This window comes from Loxodonta africana, chromosome 2, assembly GCF_030014295.1.
Source record: "Loxodonta africana isolate mLoxAfr1 chromosome 2, mLoxAfr1.hap2, whole genome shotgun sequence".
Lineage (NCBI taxonomy): Eukaryota > Metazoa > Chordata > Mammalia > Proboscidea > Elephantidae > Loxodonta > Loxodonta africana.
The window spans coordinates 20,702,251-20,710,340 of NC_087343.1; positions in this window are offsets into that span (position 1 = coordinate 20,702,251).

Sequence of the window (8,090 nt, forward strand, 5' to 3'; positions counted from 1 at the left end):
GAAGATGAGTACAAATCACAGTTTTTGCTGAAAAGCCTAGCAGGAATAAGAACTAAATGTTACGATGCCAACAAGGCGGCACTGGTGGTTCAGAGGTAGAATTCTTGCCTTCCATGCGGGAGACTTGGGTTCGATTCCCAGCCAATGCACCTCATGAACAGCTGCCTCCATCTGTCAGTGGAGGCTTGCATGTTGCTAAGATGCTGAACAGGTTTCAGCAGAGCTTCCAGACCAAGGTGGACTAGGAAGAAAGGCCTGGAGATCTATGGATCACAATGCTCTGATTCCCAACTGGGAATCTAGCTAATAAAAGCTAACAAAATCAGTGTATACGAAGGCCATTAAAAAAAAAAAAAACCCGTTGCTATCGAGTCGATTTCAATTCATAGCGATCCTGTAGACCCTACAGGACAGAGTAGAAGTGCCATGCAGAGTTCCCAAGGAGAGCCTGGTGAATTCAAACTGCCAACCTTTTGGTTAGCAGCCGTAGCACTTAACCACTACACCACCAGTGTTTCCATGAAGGCCATTAGATCTAGAAAAATTCTGACATAGAATTCACTTTATTCCACAATTTCCCACCTTTTTATTTTCCATGTACATTGTTTATTTTATTTTACATACGTAAAATAGAGCTAAATTCTATGGAAGGGGCTACTCCGGTGGTGCAACGGCTAAGTGCTCTACCGCTAACCAGAAGGTTGGCAGTTCCAACCCACCCAGCAGTTCCTCAGGAGAAAGACCTGCTGATCTGCTCCTGTAAAGATTACAACCCAGAAAACCCTATGGGGCAGTTCAACTCATTCACATGGGGTCGCTATGAGTTGGAATGGACTTGATGGCACCCACCACCACCACCAACAAAACGTATTACAGAGTTAAATCCTAGGGAAGGAGGCAGCACCCCAGCAATGAGCTCTGGGGAGGAACGGCTGAAGGTAGCCCCCGTAGCAGGCAGAAGGGAAACTGTGGCCTTCTGCCCTGGGAAACCCTACTTTAATGTCCAGGCATCCTGGGGATTTTCCCGAGCTTCTTGGCTGCCCTGAGGAAGTAGTTTGACCTTTGCATAGCCGGTTAGTTTTGGAAACACGATCCTAGCCTGCTGCCTCCCCACTCGCAAAAGACTCTGAATGCTTCATTTATAGTTTTTGTTTCTATATTCCCTCTGTTGAAAAAGTATCATCTGGGAACCTTCATAAACAAACCTTCTAGAATTTTTTTTTCGGGCTGTATGATACAGACTGTGTAATGTCTTTAAAGTTATTACCATCTTTTTTTTTTCTAGTGATAGACATTTCAAATTGATCCTAATGCTACAGTCCTGAGTGCTCAGTATACTAACAATTCAATTGACGTTTGCTTTATAAGTGATTTTCAAAAAAATATGTACATTAGAATACACTTGGATGCTTTACAAAGTTATCTGTATTTCCTGTCATTCACTGTTTGAAAGAAACAAGGTACCCCCAAACAATTCACAGTATAATGAAGTCAAGGTTCTTGTGGCATTAAATAATGAAGATTTACACTAATTATCCAAATAAATGTCTTTAGAACATTATGGTTTACAACATCCCCAAGGATAGGAACTGTGACTAACTTGTTTATCGCCAACTGAATCCATATATTTCCTAGACCAAAGCGGGCATTTAGTGAGTATTAAATAAGTAATTGTTCAGGGAATTAATTATTTTGTACAATTAAATACTATTTCTCTTGGGTATGTTTTTCATCTGGATAGAATTTATTCAGTGGAATTAAGAAAACATTTTAACATCTTACAGTTAATATTGGCAGTCTACTAAATGCTACAATTATTAACCAGCCCTTGCTATGTCAGCACTGAAACACTTAATTCACATATGGGTTGTGGTGTTGGTGAAGAATATTGAATATACTCAATATTGAATTTATTCAACATTGAATATTGAATATACCATGGACTGCCAGAAGAATGAATAAATCCACCCTGGAGGAAGGGCAGCCAGAAGGTTCTTTTGAAATGAGGATGGCAAGGCTTTGTCTTGCTTGTTCTGGATATATCATTAGGAAAGATCAATCACCGGAAAAGGATATTGTGTTTAGTAAAGTAGTGGGTCATGGAAAATGAGAGAAACCCTCAATGCAATGGATTGACATGGTGGCTGCAACAATGGGCTCAAACATAGCCACAATTCTGAGGGTAGCACAGAACCAAGCAATGTTTCCTTCGGTTATACATAAGGTCGCCATGAATCGGGGCCTGCTTGATGACAACTAACAACAACAGAAAGAATAAAATTTATTTGTATGAAGCAACTTACTTGGAAATAGAATTCAGCATCTTGTTGCCCTCATCCATCCCCAAGGCTCTGTCTGAGGGCAACAGTTTGTTTCCTGTGAGAGAGGGCGCGATGAACAAGTACTCCCTGGGTAGGGACCATCCATCATTGGGCTGTTCTTGGGCTGCATCACAGAGATGATACCTATCTTTCCCTAGAAGTTCGCTTTCTTCAGGTATAGAATTTAGAGAAAACTGAGCCCCAGCTCATATGGTCCCTGGAGAAACTTGGAAAAGCAAATTCACATTCTTCTCTCTCAACCTGACCAACAACTATGTAATTCTAAATTCCCACAAGGCATAAGGTTTGACTTTCTTGGACTCAGCCATGGTCTGGGACTAGGTGGTTTCTTTATTTGATAAGTTACCTGGCTAGAGTTTCAATGAGGCTGGCAATTATTCCTGAGGAAATGCTATCTCTTTATCTTAAGAAAAGGTTTTCATCCCAAAGTTTCAGTGCTATAATCGATGCAAAATATTACCAAGAGAAGGGTTTGCTTTCAGAGTTACTTCTATTAATGAGTGGAAAAAAAAAAAAAATTCAATTAGACTTATGAGAGGGATCAGAAGGATTTTCTATTCCAAACCCCTTTCATTTTTCGAATGAGGAAACTGAGTCCCAGGGAGGCTAACTGAAATAATACCAAGTACTTGCTCTACATTTGGGGAGGGAATAGGATCCTTGGGTTTTTAGCGAAGGAAACGTGATTCCTCCAACACCCTTGCCTAGTTATAGATTGCACTTTGAGTCCCTGATTACGGGGAGAAGCTGTGAGCCTGGCTGAGCCTACTGTTCACAAGTGTATCTTTTTCCTTAAGGATTAGCCAGTGTGTGCTGACTTAGCACAGGTGAGCTTTGATCTTGCCCGAGGTCAACCTGGAAAATGGTGTCTTTTAGAAAAAAGGAACAGGAAAAGCCAGTATGAGACTTCACGTACGTATTTGTTCTCTAGATAAGCTTCATGTTTCCTAAGCTGTTGCTTTCACTACCCCTGCTAATGATTTGATTTGTAGACCTGTCCATCATGGTTTTGACGTCTCCAAAATGGTATACAAATTAAGTCTCAATCTACCTCACTCAGTTGATACTTGATTGTAGTCTGTATTATCTATTCACTGTTTAACATATAACTCTTTGTTGGTTATGGTTTTTTGGTCAGAAAATTTCATACCCTCCATAAATGTAAGTTGCTTAAAGGCAACAGACCTTTAAGTTCCTGAAGGTACTTGGAAACCAAAATGTTATGAGGTGAACTACTTGTTATGGGTTGAATTGTGTCCTCCAAAAACACGTGTTGGAATCTTAGCTCCTATACCTGTGGGTGTAACCCTATTTGGAGGTAGAATTTTCTTTGTTATGCATGAGGCCACCTCAGTGTAGGGAGCATCCTGACCCTAATCACTTCTGAATATAAAGAGAAGCAAAGCTACAGAGAGGGGAGGCTAGATAGACGCCATGTGGAGATTGCCAAGGAACTGAGAAATGCTGCTAGTGAAGCCCAGACAAGGATGTCCCCCCAGAGCAGAAAGAGAGAAAGCCTTCTTCTAAAGCCTGTTTCCTAAATTTCGGAGAAAAAAAATTTCTGTTTGTTAAGGCCACCCGCTGATGGTATTTCTGTTACAGCAGCACTAGGAAACTAAGACACCACTTAAAAGTAGTTACAACAAGGCCTGGATTTATTGTATTGGCAAAGGTAATTTTTCACAGCAGATTGCACAGAGCGCAATATTCCTATAGTCTGGCAAAGTTGTCTTTTCCAGCAATTTCTGTGTACAGATTAAACCTCTTCAAGGGTTTTGGCCTCCCCTCCATGGTCCCTTTTCTTCTGGAATCAATTGTTTGACTTAACAGGTGCTTGGTCATCTCCAAAGTGGGGTCTGTTTTAGAAGTTTCTAGCTATTCCTCTGTTCTTAATAATGGGCATGTCTGTTCTCAAAAGAAATGACCCTGTATTGGCCAGTGCTTCCTGGGTGATGTCCTCCAAAGTTCCTGCATATTTACTTACAAGGTCCTTGGGTTGTGCAAACAGTTTGCACTTGACTTCTAACTTAAATGTTGGTGGTTCGAGCTCATCCAGTGGCACTGTGGAAGAAAGGCCTGGCAACCTGCTTCCAGAAAAGATTACAAACAAGAAAGCCCTATAGAGCGGTTGGATTCTGTAACACATGGGGTGGCCATGAGTCAGATTTTCTTTTTTTTTCAGGTTTAATGGGCTGCAGCTGAGGTGGAAAACACTGGCCCTTGGCTTGATTCCATCCAGCCTACAAAATGATATTGCTTTGGTACCTAAGCCTGTGCTTAGAGAATATTTTCTTTCTGTGGATGTCTTGAAGTCAGAAACTAAAGGGCTGAAACCAGATGCAGGAGGAGGGTGACTTCTTTGTTGTGCCTTTGTTGACATTTCTGTTCTCAAAGTTAATTATACTTTTGGTTAATTGGTCTAATCAGTTAATTGGTTTGCTAAAGCTGCCTCCCTGGTGAGAATTACAAGGCCTAGTGAAATGCAAATTCATGCCCGGATATGCCATTTCATTGCTGAATGGTCTCTAACCAAGGCACGCTGCTTACTCTTCAGAGTTTACTACTTGTTCTCTTAAAAGAGTTTTGTTTTAAGACGCAGGCAGGCCAAATGCCAGTTTACAGGCAGTCCCTGGATTACAAACAAGTTCCATTTCTCTAAATTTGTCTTTAAGTTGAATTTGTTTGTAAATTGGAACAGTTAGGTACAGGTTCATATCTAATGTCAGTTAGTCAAATGTGTATACTATATAGTGTATCTTTCTGTGCATTAAAAACATTAAAGAAACACTTCCAGATATACTGAAACATCTTTCACATAATAATACAATGATAATAATGTTTTGGTGTGCATCACAAAGTAGTACCTATTTGTTATTAGGAACCATTGTACATACCGTGAATTTTTAATATAATAAGCTTTATGGGAGTTGGTTTGTGACTATGGGTTGTACATAAGCCGGATGTTTGTAACCTGGGGACTACCTGCACTGCCAATTCCAGAAAAGTCTGCCCTCTGCAGTAAGAGAGATGGCAGGTTCCTGAAGCAGGAGACGTGATTAGAGAGAAGAGAGCTGTTGGTGGGAGGTGGTGATTACCACTCGCTGGGTGTGGGGGGTTCTGGGCCAGACTGACCTGAGCAACCTGAGGTTTGGAGGAGTCCTCCTTCCACAGTACATCCTCTTCCCCTCAGTGGAGAATATCAGCAAAAGAAATAGGATTCAGTGTATCAATTCCAGAATGCTAGATATTTTTCTGAGTTTTCAGTAAAAATAAATCCTTTGTAGATTGCCAGTAGAAAGACGAAGTAGAGAAGTAGTTTTTAACTATAAATGCTTGATAAAGTAGAAACTAAACCAAAAATCAAACCCATTGCCTTTGAGTTGATTCTGACTCAGAGCGACCCCATAATACAGAGTAGAACTGCCCCATAGGGTTTCCAAGGCTGTAATCTTTACGGAAGCAGACTGCCACATCTTTCTCCTGTGGAGTGGCTGGTGGGTTGTAACTGCCAACCTTTTGGTTAGCAGTTGAACACTTAACCACTGTGCCACCAGGGCTCCTTTGGTAAAGTAGGAGGTTAGCGAAAAAAGAGGAAGACCCTCAACGAGAGGGATTGACACAGTGGCTGTAACAATGGGCTCAAACATACCTACTACAAGCATACCTTGGAGATATTGCGGGTTCGGTTCCAGGCCTCCGCGATAACAAATGTCGAATACGAGTGAATATCGCAATAAAGCAAGTTACACAATTTTTTTGCTTACACCACACTGTAGTCTATTAAGACATAATAGCATTATGTCTTAAAAAAATGTATATACATTAATGAAAAAATACTTTATTGCTAAAAAATACTAACCATCATCTGAGCCTTCAGCGAGTCCTAACCTTTTTGCTGGTGGAGGGTCTTGCCTCAATGCTGATGGCTGCTGAGTGATCAGAGTGGTGGTTGCTAAAAATTGGGGTGGCTGCGGCAATTTCTTAAAATAGGACAACAACGAAGTTTGCCACATTGATTGACTCTTCCTTACACAAAAGAGTTCTCTGTAGCATGCTGTACTGTTGGAGACCTTTTTATCCACAGTACAGCTTCTTTCAAAATTGGAGTCAATCCTCTCAAATCCTGCCACTGCTTTATCAACTAAGTTTATGTAATATCCTAAATCCTTTGTTGTCATTTCAACAATGTTCACAGCATCTTCACCAGGAGTAGATTTCCCCTCAAGAAATCACTTTCTTCGCTCATCCATAAGAAGCATCAGTTAAAGTTTTATCATGAGATCGCAACAGTTCAGTCACATCTTCAGTTACCTTTTGACCTTCTCCCATGAATCAGAAACGCTGGTGGCGTAGTGGTTAAGAGTTATGGCTGCTAACCAAAAGGTTGGCAGTTCGAATCTACCAGGTGCTCCTTGGAAATGGTATGGGGCAGTTCTACTCTGTCCTATAGGGTCACTGTGAGTTGGAATCGACTTGATGGCAGCAAGTTTGGTTTTTTTGGTCCCATGAATCATGAATGTTCTTAATGGCACCTAGAACGGTGAGTCCTTTCCAGAAAGTTTTCATTTACTTTGCCTAGATTCATCAGAGGAATCATTATCTATGGCAGCCATAGCCTTACAAAATGTTTTCCTTAAATAATAAGACTTGAAAGTCAAAATTACTCCTTGATCCATGGGCTGCAGGATGGATGTTGTATTAAAAACCAAAAACCCAAACTTGTTGCCATCAAGCCAATTCTGGCTCATAGTGACCCTATAGGACAGAGTAGAACTGCCCCATGGTGTTTCCAAGGAGTGGCTGGTGGATTCAAACTGTCAACAATTTGGTTAGCAGCTGAGCTGTAAACCACTAAGCTACCAGGGCTCCAAAGTTTTGTTAGCAGGCATGAAAACAACATCAATCCCCTTGTATGTCTCTATCAGAGCTCCTGGGTGACCAGGTGCATTGTCAACGAGCAGTAATATTTTGAAAGGAATCCTTTTTTCTGAGCAGTAGGTCTCAACAGTGGGCTTAAAATATTAAGTAAACCATGTTGTAAACAAATGTGCTGTCATCCAGGCTTTGTTGTTCCATTTATAGAGCACAGGCAGAGTAGATTTAGCATAATTCTTAAGGGCCCTAGGATTACCAGAATGGTAACTGAACATTGACTTCAACTTAAAGTCACCAGCCGCATTGGCCCCTAACAAGAGAGTCAGCCTGTACTTTGAAGCTTTGAAGCCAGGCATTGACTTCTCCACAGTAGCTGTGGAAGTCCTGGATGGCATCTTCTTCCAATTTGAGGCTGTTTTGTCTACATTGAAAATCTGTAGTTTAGTGTAACCTCCCTCGTCAGTTATCTTAGCTAGTCTCCTGGATAACTTGCTGCATCTCCTACATCAGCACTTGACCCTTCACCTTGCACTTAAGTTAAGGAGAAGTCTTCTTTCCCTAAACCTCATGAACCAACCTCTGCTAGCTTCAAAATTTTCTTCTGCAGCTTCCTCACCTCTCTCAGCCTTGACAGAATTGAAGAGAGCTTCTTTGGAAACCCTGGTGGCATAGCGGTTAAGTGCTACAGCTGCTAAACAAAGGGACGGCAGTTCGAATCCTCCAGGTGCTCTTTGGAAACTCTATGGAGCAGTTCTACTCTGTCCTACAGGGTCGCTATGAGTCAGAATCGATTCGACGGCACTGGGTTTGGTTTTTTTGGTTTTAGGGCCTTGCTCTAGGTTAGGCTTTGGCTTAAAGGAATGTTGTGGCTGG